Here is a 14,961-nt window from a genome sequence, read left to right as displayed (position 1 = left end):
CATTGATTTAAAGAGAAATGTGCAACTTATCTTTCATCTTCATGCTGTATTCAAGTAAGAGGAGGGCTATATTAGCTGATGTTTCCAAAAGAGCAAAATATCGTATAAAATTCACACCACCACATTTCCCACTATGCATGTGATAGTCCATTTATGGTAAATTGAACAAAATTATTCAATATTTAAAACTGACTACCATCATTTTTTAAAATAGTAAAATAATTTGGAAATGATGCGTTAATAGAGAACTCCATTTGATTTCATGCTGTAGATATAAAACATTCACACACACTCAATACATATACTAAAAACACATACACCCAAAATACATAAAAAACATAGCAAGCCTTCTAATGCTACAAGATAGTCCTTGAACGTGATTAAAGTCTGTAGTTCAAACAAATAAATGGCCATTCTAAGTTATGATGGTGATATCTGATTTGCATTACTCTATCTTCCCATTTAAATTTCTGTGAAAACACAGAGCACGGTGTAGAATTTAAACAGCCCTAAGAGTTACTTTTAATAGATGAGCAAGACTAAGAGGCAAAAGCTCTTAGTATCTTAAGATGTTAAACATCTGTAAAAGTGGCATGACCAAATAAGCGTAGATAAGAAAAGACTTGGCTTACTCTCATTCTATATTGCCACATTAGTGACTCAAAGATGGGTACATGGACTAGAAACTGTTGGCCACTCTCTACCATTCTATTAGCTTTTAAAGTCAGAGATGTTACCCCTAGAAGGTCCCCTTAAGTACTTCTTGTTAAGTTCCTTAAGGAAACTATAGTTTTTTGTGATGCAATAGTTCAATGGATGTAAGGGAATAACCAGTAACTAAAATTTGTTTCAAAAAGTTTCTAATATCTGAGTCAAGAATATACATATATTTTTAAAAGTACCCCATAACTTAAAATAAGAACTCAAGGATAGGCTTGTGGTAGTCATTCATAGTAATTAAACTTATAAAGACATATTATATACTTATAAACAAAATTAATTACAAGAAATAAAGTGAATAATTAAGTAATAATGATAATTTAAATCTATAATCATAAATTATATTGGTATACATTGGCAAGTGCTGAGCGAATGTAGTAAAAATGCTAAATATTTCAACTTACATAAGAGTAAATCAAATGTAATGTTCATCAACTTTATAATTATAAAAATATTGTTACAAATATAATTGTAAAACTTTGTAAAACAGAAAAAAGTATAAGTAAGAAGTATTAAATTGGCCATTTTCTTAAGATAATACCAATTTTTTTTAAAAGAGGAAGCAACATCAAAAGTATTCTGATACATTGTTTGTGGAACATAAGTTGGTATAGGCTCTCTGGAAAGAAATTTGACAACATTATTAAGTAGGCATAAAAATCACTGTGTTGATTAACTCATTACTTCTACATCCCAGAAAATTTACTAAAGTTCAAAAGTCGGAGCAATCACCTAGGATATATGTGCAATAATGTTCAATATAGCATTATTTATAATAAGATACAAGTAATCAAATAAAAACAACTTAAAGATGTAACAAAAAAGAACCAGATATATAACTATACTATATATTTGTACTACAATATATTGTTTACATTAAAATTATTTTTCAAAAAATATCTAATGGCAAGGAAATTTTTATGATACGATTTTAAATTAAAAATAGATTACATATGATGTGACCTCAATTTATTGAAAGAAAAAAATGTATATAGCAAAAAATAATGAACAAAATGGGAAAGAGATACATTAAAGTATTATTAAATTTTACCAATATGTGGTGGTATTACAGGTGGTTTTCATTTTCTGCCTTATAACATTTTGTACATTCCAAATTATCTGTAAGTGAATATGTATTACTTTTAAAATCAGAAGAAATAAGCTAAGTGACCACAAACACTGATCTTTTATTAAAGATATATTAATGTATTCCAATGTTTCCTTGAAGCTAGTCCAACTGAAATAATCTAAAATCCACAAATGATTATTTTCACATATTATTGCATTACAGATGGTGACAACCATTCATCTTTATTAATTTTGTCACATTTAAAAAAATAGAATCTTTAGGTGTCTTTCTACTGCTCTCATCTTATTCTGGCCTATCTTCTGTTATAAGTCAAGTGGCAGGTGCTCTCTCATCAATAAAGCACTGCTTCTGAGATTGTAGGGGGAGGGAGACCAATAAATAAGGGTCATTAAATTTTCTTCCTAGGTTGTAGTAGCATATTCTCTTGAAATAAAACAGACTGGACTAGACAAGACTAGAATAAAATATAAAGTTGAGTATAAAAGAGCAGAATGGAATAGAATAGAACAGGATATATCAGTAAGGGAATAATTGTTGCCAAAATCTTTATTTTAGCTATATATGTGCTGATGTACTGAGTCTTGAGTTCAGATTTATTTTTTCACATGGGTCATGATTTTTTAAACGTGGAGAAATGAGTTCTGTAGGATGAATATGGTTAACTATAATTTATTGTATATTTTCAAAAAGCTAGAAGATAGGATTTTGAATATCCACAACATAAAGAAATGATAAACGTTTCAGGTGATACGTATGCTAATTATCCAGATTTGATCATTACATATTGTATACACGTATCAAAATATCACTCTGTATCCCACAAATGTGTATAATATTAGGTGTCAACTAAACTTAAAAGGAAAAAGTATATTTGAAAAAAAATGTTTGAAAGCCACTATACCAAAGGGTAACTTAAAAGCAGAAAAGATATTTTGGTAAACCTAACTAAAGTGTTCCTGCTACTTCTGCCATAAAATAAAAAAGATGTGGTCATTAAATATTTGCTTGAGTTTCAAGAAATATGGCATTTCATTTCTTCCCTGTAGCTCACATTTCTATATGAAAACAAACATGACTGAGAATTCCAGCATTGGACCTTCAAAAATATGTGTGCTGCACACCACATTTTATTGATCTCTTATTTCAAACTCCTCCACCAGCCAATGCCTTCATCTGCAAACCAACTACAGCTACAGGCTTGGTTTCAGCAAAATAGGAAATTTACAAATGTACACTGAATTTGGAAACATATACATGGCAAATTGAGAATTCAGCCCACTAGAAGTAGACTATAAATGCAAACATTCCCAACAGCAACTTTCAAATAAATAGGCTGCAAATTGGAAACATGAACACAGCAAACTTATGGACCTCAGATTGCAAATCATAACAGCAATTTCCTGAAAATAAGGCAGCCCTCTTTTCTTTTGTGTAGCATGTTAAGTATCTTTTATTTTCAGAATCCTGGAGAACTGAATAATGTTTATAGAACCTTGGTGGAGACAGTTTTATAGGTCTGGAATAAAAAAAGATATATTTGTGACACTTTTGTGAATAGGTTTACATTTAGCTACCTACCTTCTCTAGGCAGTTCTCCTTATACTCTTCTGTGCCCTTTGAGGTTATTCACATGACTGTGGAAGATAAAATAAAAATTAGAAAAAAAAAAGCTGACCGGGTGTGATGGCTCATGCCTCTAATCCCAGCACTTTGGGAGGCCGAGGTGGGCAGATCACCTGAGGTTGGGAGTTTGAGACCAGCCTGACCAACATGGAGAAACCCCGTCTCTACTAAAAACAGAAAAAATTAGCTGGGCGTGGTGGTGCATGCCTGTAATCCCAGCTACTCGGGAGGCTGAGGCAGGAGAATCGCTTGAACCCGGGAGGCGGAGATTGCGATGAGCCAAGATAGCACCATTGCACTCCAGCCTGGGCAACAAGAGCCAAACTACATCTCAAACACACACACACACACACACACACACACACACACACACACACCAAACAAACAAAAACCAGAAAAAAAGCTAACTGGCCTATTCTGTGGCTATGACTGGAAAAGCCTCAAGCTTTGGAATCAGACTCTGAAACTGTGGGTATGTTCCCTAACCTTGCTGAGTGTTAGCTTTGATGTTTTTAAAGTCAGAGATGATATCAACAATATACCTACCTACCTGGCAGACTTGGCATGAAGATTAAATAAACATGTATTAAGTATCCTCAGTATATATTAGTTATCATTATTATTTTTATTATGTTCTGAATTGTCTAACTAGACCATGGAAGAACTATACTGTGGTCACAGGCTTCTGCCTCATCCAACATTCTCACTATTTCAATCTTCCAAAAAAAAAAAAAAAAAAAGAGCACAACTTTATTGAAACTGCAAAATGTTTCATTGCGTCATTCCCAACTTTCATCTTTTCTGGTTTGTTTCCAAATGATTCTATAATTCAAATTTTCTCTTGTTGCATTCTTTTCTTCTTTTGTTATGTAATGTCTATAATATCATCTATGTTCTGCAATTATGTCTCCATTCCTTTGCACTTCTCATTGTCTCAGTGAGACTTCTCCTTCTTTGTTTGGCTTTCCTTTAAGATAATAAGAATGTGACTATGAACTCATCTTACATCCCTGTTAAAGAGATTAAAGTGCTAAAAGTGACAGAGGGGAAAAAAGCATCCCATGAAGAAATAATTGCATATAGAAAGAGCCTGTTTCAATTATCTATTGCTGTGTAACTAACCACTCCAAAATTTAGGGGATTAAACAGCAAGATAGACCCTCACTGATTCTGTAAGTTGGGAATTCTGGCAAGACCCAGTTGGACAAGTTTTCTGTTTTTTGTTGGACTCCATCAAAATTATTCATGTACTCAGATGGCAGATGGACTGGCCTAAAGGATCCAAGATGGCACCACTCACATGTCTGGTACCTTGGCAGAAACAGCTATAAGGCTAAGGTCAACAGCCACTTTCAACCAAAGCGCCTACACATGACCTCTGCGTGTGGCTTAGGCTACATAACATGGGATCTTACAGTAGTCAGATCTCTTACGTCACAGCTCGGGACTCTTAAGTGCAAGTGTTTCAGCCAACAAAGCAAAAGCTTCATTACCTTTTATGACCTAGCCTCAGAAGTCAGGCAGCACCACTTCCACTGCACTCTGTTGGTTGTTTAGAGCTGCAGAAAATTCAGCCATGATTTATAATACTCAAATAAAAGAAGAAAAAATCTTACATGTGGCTGATTGAAACAAAACAATAGAATATGAGAAAAGTAGACCACACTAAATGAAATAATTTCTACATTTAATTAACCATTTTCTAAACTATAGAATCTCTACACAGGCAGTGTGATGTAGTTTAAAGCTTTGTAATTAAAGTCAGAACATAATTTCATGTTCTGTCTACACATCAGGCAAGTCATAACCTCTGGGATCCTCCAATGTTTCATCCATAGATGGAGATTTTAGAAAGTTTGCTTGGTTAACTCTGAAATACCTACCAACTTCTTTGAAAACAGATGGCTATAAATATATGAGACAATGCACTCTTCCTAACAACTGTGTTAAATGGATTTTTAATTATCACTTCTATTTTACAAAATACAAGAAACAGGGGTTAAAAAAATTAAGTAATTTACTCAAAGTTACTTAAAGCAAGCAGAGCCTATATTTTATCCTAGATCTATGACTCCTAAGGCCTTTGAACACTATTTGACTGTACTATGCCTACTTCCTTTACCATTGTGATGATTCTGGATGTGATCATTGTAAGAAACTGGTTTGTAAACCATAAAGTATTATATGAATGCGAAGCATCATTATTAGTATTGATTCCAACAACTGAGAGAGCTATAATTGCCTGTAATAAGATTGATCATGCTTCACGATATAACCAATAAACTAGCTAAACCTCAAATTCTAATCCGCAAATGTTCGTACAAAGCATGACTGAAAATAAATGAAATCATATTGATCAGCTCTAAATATAATAGAACCTAATTATAACATTTGTCCTGTGGCAGCTGCTTTTATTCCCCTATTTCTTATCATATATCACACAGAGAAAAGTCCCTTTATCTCATGTCTGCCATCATTTACCCTTAAGGGAAAAAAGACCTCTCTGTTCTCTCTCTCCTCAAACTTGAAAGATAAAACAAGATATAATGAAGAAGTCTGAAGAGCAGAGAATTAGTGAGTCTACTCCTTTTTCCTCCTTTTGTAAGACAGTTTGATTTGATTCAATATGAGCCCAGAAAGATGGAGGATATTTCTTTTGGTGGGGTTCTGTCAATAGAAATTAGACAATCTAATTTAAGGAAAATAGGAAGGAAAAAATTCAAACTTACTGCTATTTTAGTATCCAAAACCCAGTATGTAGAATGAATATCTTTGAAATACTGCTATGGAAGGTTTTCGAAACACTGAAGCTGTCCCTTTATCAGCCTAGCATTTCCCCTAGAAGACAAATGGTAAAATATGAAGAGTAAAAACTGTTTTAATATCATTATAAAGTACAGATTTGTAATTCCATACATTCAAAATAGAAAATGAAAAATCAAACTTCAGGATTTAATTTGATTTATGCCTAATAACCTTTGCTCAATAGTATGTTACCAACATCTAGCCATCTAAAAAAATCACATCTTTACCATTTTATTATTTACATAATCAAGTCTCTCTTCATCTTACAAGTCTACAGAAAACCAGTACTGGTGGTTACAAGTTAAAGTGTCCACTCATTTTCTCTCATAACTTATCTCTGACCTTGTCAAATTTCTTCTCCAATAATATGCATCATATAAATGTACAGTACTTAATATATAAAATGTCAGGCATATACATAGAACTTTATAGTTTCCTTAACACTTTCATATGTGCTGTTATATTTATAATTAAGCATATTTTAAATGGCCGTTTTTAAGTGGTCATCATTAAAACATAGGGTACCTACTTTGTACTTAGAAAAAGAAGTAAATTTTAGATCATTTACTTTTTGACACTTATCTTTGGTGACTAACACAAATATTTATCTAATTTCTATCTGCAACAAGTTTTTCAATTGCTTTAATCACTGTTCTCTGATCTATCATTTGTACCTCGCCAAGTTTTTTTAATCAATCAGCTTCTTTTTTTTTGTACAGTTTTATCTTTAAAAAATCATTTCATAGATCAAAATGCCATAGGAACCAACATTTTAAGTCTTAGATGATTTTCATATATCATTTATTAGTGTTAAAAACAGATTTCTTACCTCTTTATTTGACTTCACATTGTCTGCGTCAGCTCTGCTCTCTCAATCAACTCTGCCAACTATAGAGGTCAAGAACAACAACATGTAATCTTTAGCTTTCCTGAAGTTGAATTTCCTATGTCTAACTATATTTAACCTTTTACTAGAGGCTTTGAAATGGGGTTAGCATAATAATTTGTTAGTTTACAAATAAAGGCATGTCGCCAGTTTTTGGCATGTCATGAGTTGTTTTTGCTGAGAACAGGATGTGAGTACATTGGTGAGAGTAACTTAATTGTATTTGAATTTTTCCACATTCCATTGTGCCTAATACACCAATTGCCACATAATCAGTACTCAATACATGCCTGCTAAATTTTAATTATGTAAATAATGAAATAATTTAAGATTATAATTTAGATTTATTTTTTAAATGTTGAACTGAATTCCTGAACTAGTCAATGTTTGGAGCTTAGTCTGGAATTAAAGACCCCTAGATTGTTTCAAAAGCTCTCCCATAGAGTAATAATACACATTTGGCCATAATCAACCTTAACAATTACATCAGTGTTAGGCATTTAACGTTTAACTCTCTATCATAATTTCAGATCTTTGGTCAAGATCATTTACCTAAGTGAAAACAATTTTTAGTATAAGAGCAGGCTTAGTGGCAAACTTTCATTCATACCTAAAAGTGAATACCATTAAAATGTCAAAAACTGATTTATATGCTAAGTTTCCAACACAGGACAAGTTTTCCAATGGCTCCAGAGTGCCCAGTTTTGGAAAGAAATGGGAAAAAAGCATAAATACATGAACAACAACAACAAAAAAAGCCTTACTCCTGCCAAACTACAAAAAAAGACACATGGGAAAACTTGGTATTAAAAAAACAACAACAAAAAGAATGGATAGGCTATAATACAGCAATTTGAAAAGGGAATTACTTATAAGGCACTCAAGCAATTTAATGTAAAAAACTTCAAGAAAGTCAAAACTACTTCGAGTTTTTTTTTTTAGTTTTTATTTATTTTTTATTTTTTGGACACACAAAACTCATAGGGCCTATAAAACAACACAATACAAAAGTATCTAGGTAACAATATCATGAATAGAACACTCCCAGGTCACACCTCAATGTTTTTTATTATTATTATTATTATTATTATTATTAGACTTTAAGTTCTGGGATACATGTGCAGAACGTGCAGGTTTGTTACATAGGTATACACATGCCATGGTGGCTTGGTGCACCCATCAACCCGTCACCTACATTAGGTATTTCTCCTAATGCTATCCCTCCCCTAACCCCCCACCCCCCGATAGGCCCTGGTGTGTGATGTTCCCCTCCCTGTGTCCATGAGTTCTCATTGTTCAGTTCCCACTGATGAGTAAGAACATGCAGTGCTTGGTTTTCTGTTCTTGTGTTAGTTTGCTGAGAATGATGGTTTCCAGCTTCATCCATGTCCCTGCAAAGGACACGAACTCATCCTTTTTTATGGCTGCATAATATTCCATGGTGTGTATATGTGCCACATTTTCTTTATTCAGTCTATCATTGATGGGCATCTGGGTTGGTTCCAAGTCTTTGTTATTGTGAACAGTGCTGCAGTAAACACATGCACGCATGTGTCTTTAAAAACAAGCTGGTACAAAAAGAGGAAATTCACTAGTCCTGGAATGTCTCAGAGATAACATGACTGTCAACTACTCTGAGAATTTATGTCTCTTTTCAACAGATTGATTTTTGACTTGGATTGTTTTTCTGCAATTAAAAATCATAATTACCTTAAAATATTTCTACCCTGCATGCAATGTTTAGCATTTAATAAAATATAATGTTGAGAGGAGGGAAGCAGGGCAAGATGGTGGAATAGAACACTCCAGAGATCATCCTCCCTGCAAGGACACCATTTAACAACTATCTATATGGGGGAAAAAAAAAAAAAAAAACCTTCGTAAGAACCAAAAATCGGATGAAACCTCATAGCACCTGGTTTTAAATTCCTTTCATTGAAAGAGGCACTGAATAGATAGAAAAAAATAGTTTTGAATTGCAAATGTCACCACTTCCCCATCCACCTCAGGACCACTCCCCTCGATCCCCTGACAGTGATGGTGTGGTGCAGAGAGTGTCTCTGGATGCTGGGGGAAAAAGACAATGGCAATTGTGAGGCACTGAACTCAGTGCTATTCAGTTAGAGCAGAAAGCAAAACCAGATCAAATTCAGATGAGACCTGCTACAGAGGGAGCATTTAAACGAGCCTTAGTCAAAGGGGAATTGCCGATCCCAGTGGTTACAACTTGAGTTCCCACAAACCTTTCCACAAAGTGGTAAGCTGCTCTGAGTCTCTAAGTGAACTTGAAAGGCAGGCTAGGCCACAAGGACTGCAACTCGTAGGAAAGTCCTAGTGCTGAATTGGGCCCAGAGACAGTGGACTGGGGGGAGGGAGATGTGACCTACTGACATCCCGGATTGAGGCAGTCAAAAGAGTGCTGGCATCATCCCTCCCCTAACCCCAGTCTGCTCAGCTCACAGCTCCAAAAGAGACCCATTCCTTCTGCTTGAGGAGATAAGAAAAAAGAGACGGGAGGACTTTTTCTTGCATTTTGGATACCAGTACAGCCACAGCAGACTAGGGCACTGGTAGGACTTATGAGGTCTCTCTTGAACGCCCTAGCTCCCAGATGACATTTCTAGACCAACCTGGGCCAGAAGGAAACCTGCTGCATTGAAGGGAAGGACTCAGTTCCAGCATCATGCATCACCTGCTAACTGAAGAGTCCGTGGGCCCAGAATAAACAGCAGTGATAACTAGGTACTATGTCAAGGACCTTGGGTGAGCCTCTGTCTGAGACCTGCTGGCTTCAGGTATCAGCATGGCCAAAGAAGGGTAGAGCACCAAGTCGGCTAATGTGGTCCCTGATTCCAGGAATTGACTCTTAAATGACGTCTCTGAACCTGCCCTGGGCCAGAGGCGAGCCCACTGCCCTGAAGAGTGAGTCCCAGACCAGGTAGCATTCACCACAAGCTGACTTGAGAGATTTTTGTCCTTAACAACGCATCAGCAGTGGTCTGGCAGTATTCCTCATAGCCTGTGGTGGTGATGGCTATGAAGAGAGGTGCCTCTGCCTTTGGAAAAAGGAGAGAAGAGTAAGAGAAAGTGCATCCTGTGGTTTGAGTGCCACAGCTCAGCCATAGTACAAAAGAACACCAGGTAGAATTCTAGGTTTTTTGACTCTAGTCTCTGACTCTTAAAGGGCACCTCTGGACCCATCCAGAGCCTGGGGGAACTTGCCACCCTCAAGATAAGGACATACATGTGGCTGATTTGGCCCCCTAATGATTGTAGAGCCCAAGGGCCTAGAGCAAGCACAGATTGTAGCCAGGGAGTGATTACAGCAGGCCTTAGGTGAGACCCAGTAATAGTGGTAGTGGCCACAGGGGTGCTTGTGTCACTCCACCCCAAGATTTAGGAGGCATAGAACAGAGAGACAGAAGCTATTTGTTTGAGAGAAAGTAAGGGAAGAGAGCAAGAGTCTCTGCCTGTTAATCCAGAGAATTCTCAAGAATCTTGTCCAATACCATCAAGTTGGTACCTCTACAAATCTTCAAGAACCACAGGTTTACTGGGCTTGGGGTGCCCCTTAAGCAGATAGAGTTTTGATCACAACACCCAAGTCCTTCCAAATATCTGGAAAGTTTTCCCAAAAAGGATAACTACAAACAGGTCCAGGCATGAAGTCTAAAATGAATACCTAAATCTTCAGCCCCCAGACACTAAAGAACATCTGCTAGCATCAACACAATCCGGAAAAACCTGACCTCATCAAATGAACTAAATAAGGCACTAGGGACCAATCCCGGAGAAACGGAGACATGTGACATTTTAGACAGTGAATTCAAAACAGTTGTGTTGAGAAACTCAAAGAAATTCAAGATAACACAGGGAAGGAATTCAGAATTCTACCAGATACATTTAACAAAGAGGTTAAAATAATTAAAAAGAATAAAGCAAAAATTCTGGAGTTGAAAAATGCAATTGATATACTGAAAAATACATCAGAGTCTTCTCAGAGCAGAATGGATAAAGTAGAAAAATGAATTAATGAGCTTGAAGACAGGTCATTTAAAAATACAGTCAGAGGAGACAAAAGAACAAAAACATGAAGCACACCTACAGGATCTAGAACGTCATCTCAAAAGGGCAAATCTAAAAAATATTTTCCTTAAATGTGAGGTAGAAACTTTATTCAAAGGGATAATAACAGAGATTTTTCACAACCTAGAGAAAGATATCAATATCCAAGTGCAAGAAGGTTATAGAACACAAAGCAGATTTAACCCACAGAAGAATAACTGAAGAAATTTATTAATCAGTCTCCCAATGGTATAGGATAAAGGATTTTAAAAGCAACAGAAGAAACAAATAAACAAATAGCATACAATGAAGTGTCAAAGCATCTTGCAGCAGATTTTTCAGTGGAAGACTTACAGACCAGGAGAGAGTGGAATGACATATTTAAAGTGCTGATGAAAAAAACCTTTTACCCTAGAACAGTGTATCTAGTGAAAATATCCTTGAAACATGAAGGAGAAATAAAGACCTTCTCAGAGAAACAGAAGTTCAATTTCATCAACACTAGACCTGTCCTACGAGAAATGCTAAAGGGAGTACTTAAATCAGAAAAAAATAATGTTAATAAGCAATAAATTATCACCTGAAAGTAAAAAAATTCATTGATAATAGTAAGTATACAGAAAAAGACACAATATCATAACATTTAACCAGGGTGTGTCAACTACTCTTATGCTTAGTAGAAAGAATAAATGATGAGTCAATCAAAAATAATAACTACAACTTTTCAAGACATACACAGTTACAGTATGATATAAAAAGAAACAACATACTAAAGGAAGGGCAAGAGGGCCTACTAGACACAGCCAGGTGGAACAGCTCTCACTGAGGGACTGAGACAATTAGCGTGCTTTTAACAGATCTTCAGAGTAAAGGTGCTAAGAGTGGAGGGAGGAAAGACACAGAAGCCGGACTGAGAGAGAAAGCTGGAAACACTGCATGGGGCTGCTGTGCACTGGGACTTACTTTTGAACCACAACAGCTCCAGGAGTACGAGTAAGTTGAACTGTCAAGGATCAACCAGCTCTCACCATGGGCCTCTGGAACCCTGACAGGAGGAGACCCCTCAACCATCACAGACACGTGAGTTGTCAGAGAGAGCTGCTTAGAGAAGTGGTAAGGGCAGCAAGTCAGCTGATGTGGAGCCCAGAGGATGTCTTGCAGGAATGCTGGTAGCAGAGCATGGCCAGGAACAGTCATCCCCCTATTCTTGACTTGACCCCACAGAAGACTTTAGCCCTAAGGGAACTGTCAGAGCTGATCTCTGCAGGGCAGTCTTACCCATCAGACATGGCTGGTCTGACTTGAGAGCCCCTTGGTCTGCTGGCCTCTCCTGGGGTCCCAGCCTGGCCCGCCTGCTTTCAAGGCAGTCTTGGATGCCATGAGGGCCTACACCATATTTTCTGCACTGATAGATTCTGCCTGACCAGTGGAGAGCTCCAGTGAGGTAGTCTCTATGGCAACATGCCAGCCCACTTGCCCCCTCCCCATAATGCAGCTTTCCCAGGGCACATGGCAACTCCCCACATCACTATTCTGGTGTGTGTCTGCACTGGCGGGTTTTGCTTTCTTTGTCCCACTAGGATACTGGAGTGCAGTCCACATCCCATCCCCCACAACCACCATTACAGACAACGTCTTGGCAGGCACAGGGACAGCAAGCCCTGACCCTGCTAGCACCCTGTCATTGAGCTAACACTGCACAGAGAACAGCAGATCCTACCCCACATTGAGTGATCACTCCTGCTTGTGGGGTAGACAAGGCACCCAGACCTGTGCTGACCAGCACTCCACCCCAAAATCAACACCACATCCAGCACAACCATGTACACAGTCTCAAGCAAGGGCCCCATGATCCCCACAGCTGCATTGCCTCCAACACTATGGTGAACACCTACAGGGAGGTAGGCACCCCAACACCCACTAGCACTCTGCTGAAGCTGCTGCACCTCACCACCTCTCCTCAGCGTTGTGGGTTGCAAACCTAAAGGAACCAGATAACAAAGTCAGAGTCCAATACAATTCCCCCAGAGTTAGAGCACATAGTCCAGGAGTTGGAAGCTGAGTGTTGGCCCCTGAAAATCTTCCAGAAACAAAGCCAATCAGCTAAATCTACCTTATACCACAATCAAAACCTCGAGGTCATCAAATATGATAAAGGAAAAAAACATTCAAAGGTTGGCAAAGTCCAAAATTGAAGATAGATAAGCCCACAAAAATGAGAAAGAAACAGTGCAAGAACCCTGAAATCTCAAAAAGCCAGAGTGCCTTTTTTCTCCAAATGACCCATTAACCATCCCCACCTTCCTGCCAACCCCCTACTACCCTTCCCAGCCTCTGATAATCATCCTTCTACTCTCTATGTCTATGGGCATTTTCTTTTTATTTTTAGATTCCCAAAATAATGAGAACATACAATATTTGTCTCCCTGTACCTGGCTTACTTCACTTAACAAAATAATCTCCAGTTCCATCCATGTTGTTGCAAATGACAGGATCTCATTCACTTTCGTGACTGAATAGTACTCTATTGTGTATAAGTACCGTATATTCTTTATTCATACATCTCTTGATGGACATTTAGGTGGTTTCCAAATCTTTGCTATTGTGAACAGTGCAGCAACAAACATGGGAGTGCCTTTGATATATTGATTGCCTTTCTTTTGGTTATATATCCAGCAGTGGAAATACTGTATCATATGGTAGCTCTAGTTTTAGTTTTTTTGAGCAAACTTCAAACTGTTCTCCATAGTCACTGTGCCAATTTACATTTACACCAACAGTACGTGGGTGTTTCCGTATCCTTGCCAGCATTTGTTATTGCCTGTCTTGTCGATGTAAGCCATTTTAACTGAGGTGAGGAGAAATCTCATTGTAATTTTGATTTGCATTTCTGAGGATCAGTGATGCTAAGCACCTTTTCATATGCCCATTTGCTATTCTTATTTCTTCTTTGGAGAAATGTCTGTTCAAAGCTTTTGCCCATATTTTAATCAAATTATTACATTTTTTCTTATGGAGTTGTTTGAGCTTCTTATATATTCTTATTAGTCCCTAGTCACATGAGTGGCATGCAAATATTTACTCCCATTCTGCAGGTTGTCTTTTCACTTTGTTGATTGTGTCTTTTGCTGTGCAGAAGTTTTTTTTTTAACTTGATGTGATTCCATTTGTCCATTTTTTTTTTATTTCCTATGCTTCTGCAGTGTTTGTCAAGAAATTTTTGCCCCCATAAATGTCCTGGAGATTTCCCCCAATGTTTTCTTTCAGTAGTTTCATAGTTTGATGCCTTAGATGTAAGCGTTTGATCCATTTTGATTTGAATTTTGTATAAGGCAAGAGATAGAGGTCTAGTTTCATTCTTCTGCATATGGTATCCAGTTTTTCCAGCACCATTTATTTAAGAGACTGTTTTCCCTCAGTGTATATTCTTAGCACCTTTGTAAAAAATGAGTTCACTTTAGGTGTGTGTATTTGTTTCTGGGTTCTCTACACTGTTCCATTGGTCTGTGTGTCTGGTTTTATGCCATTAACATGCTGCTTTGGTAACTATAGCTCTGTAGTATAATTTGAAGTCAGGTAATGTGATTCCTCCAGTTTTGTTCTTTTTCCTCAAGATAGCTTTCGCTATTCGGGGCCTTTTGTGGTTTCATATACATTTCAGGATAGATTTTTCTGTTTCTGTAAAAAATGTCATTGATATTTTGATAGGGATTGTATTGAATCTGTAGTTTGCTTACAGTGGTATGGGCATTTTAACAAGATTTATTCTTCC

The sequence above is a fragment of the Trachypithecus francoisi genome, unplaced genomic scaffold, assembly GCF_009764315.1.
Source record: "Trachypithecus francoisi isolate TF-2019V2 unplaced genomic scaffold, Tfra_2.0 Lachesis_group6, whole genome shotgun sequence".
Taxonomy (NCBI): Eukaryota; Metazoa; Chordata; class Mammalia; order Primates; family Cercopithecidae; genus Trachypithecus; species Trachypithecus francoisi.
This window is presented reverse-complemented; position numbering follows the sequence as displayed.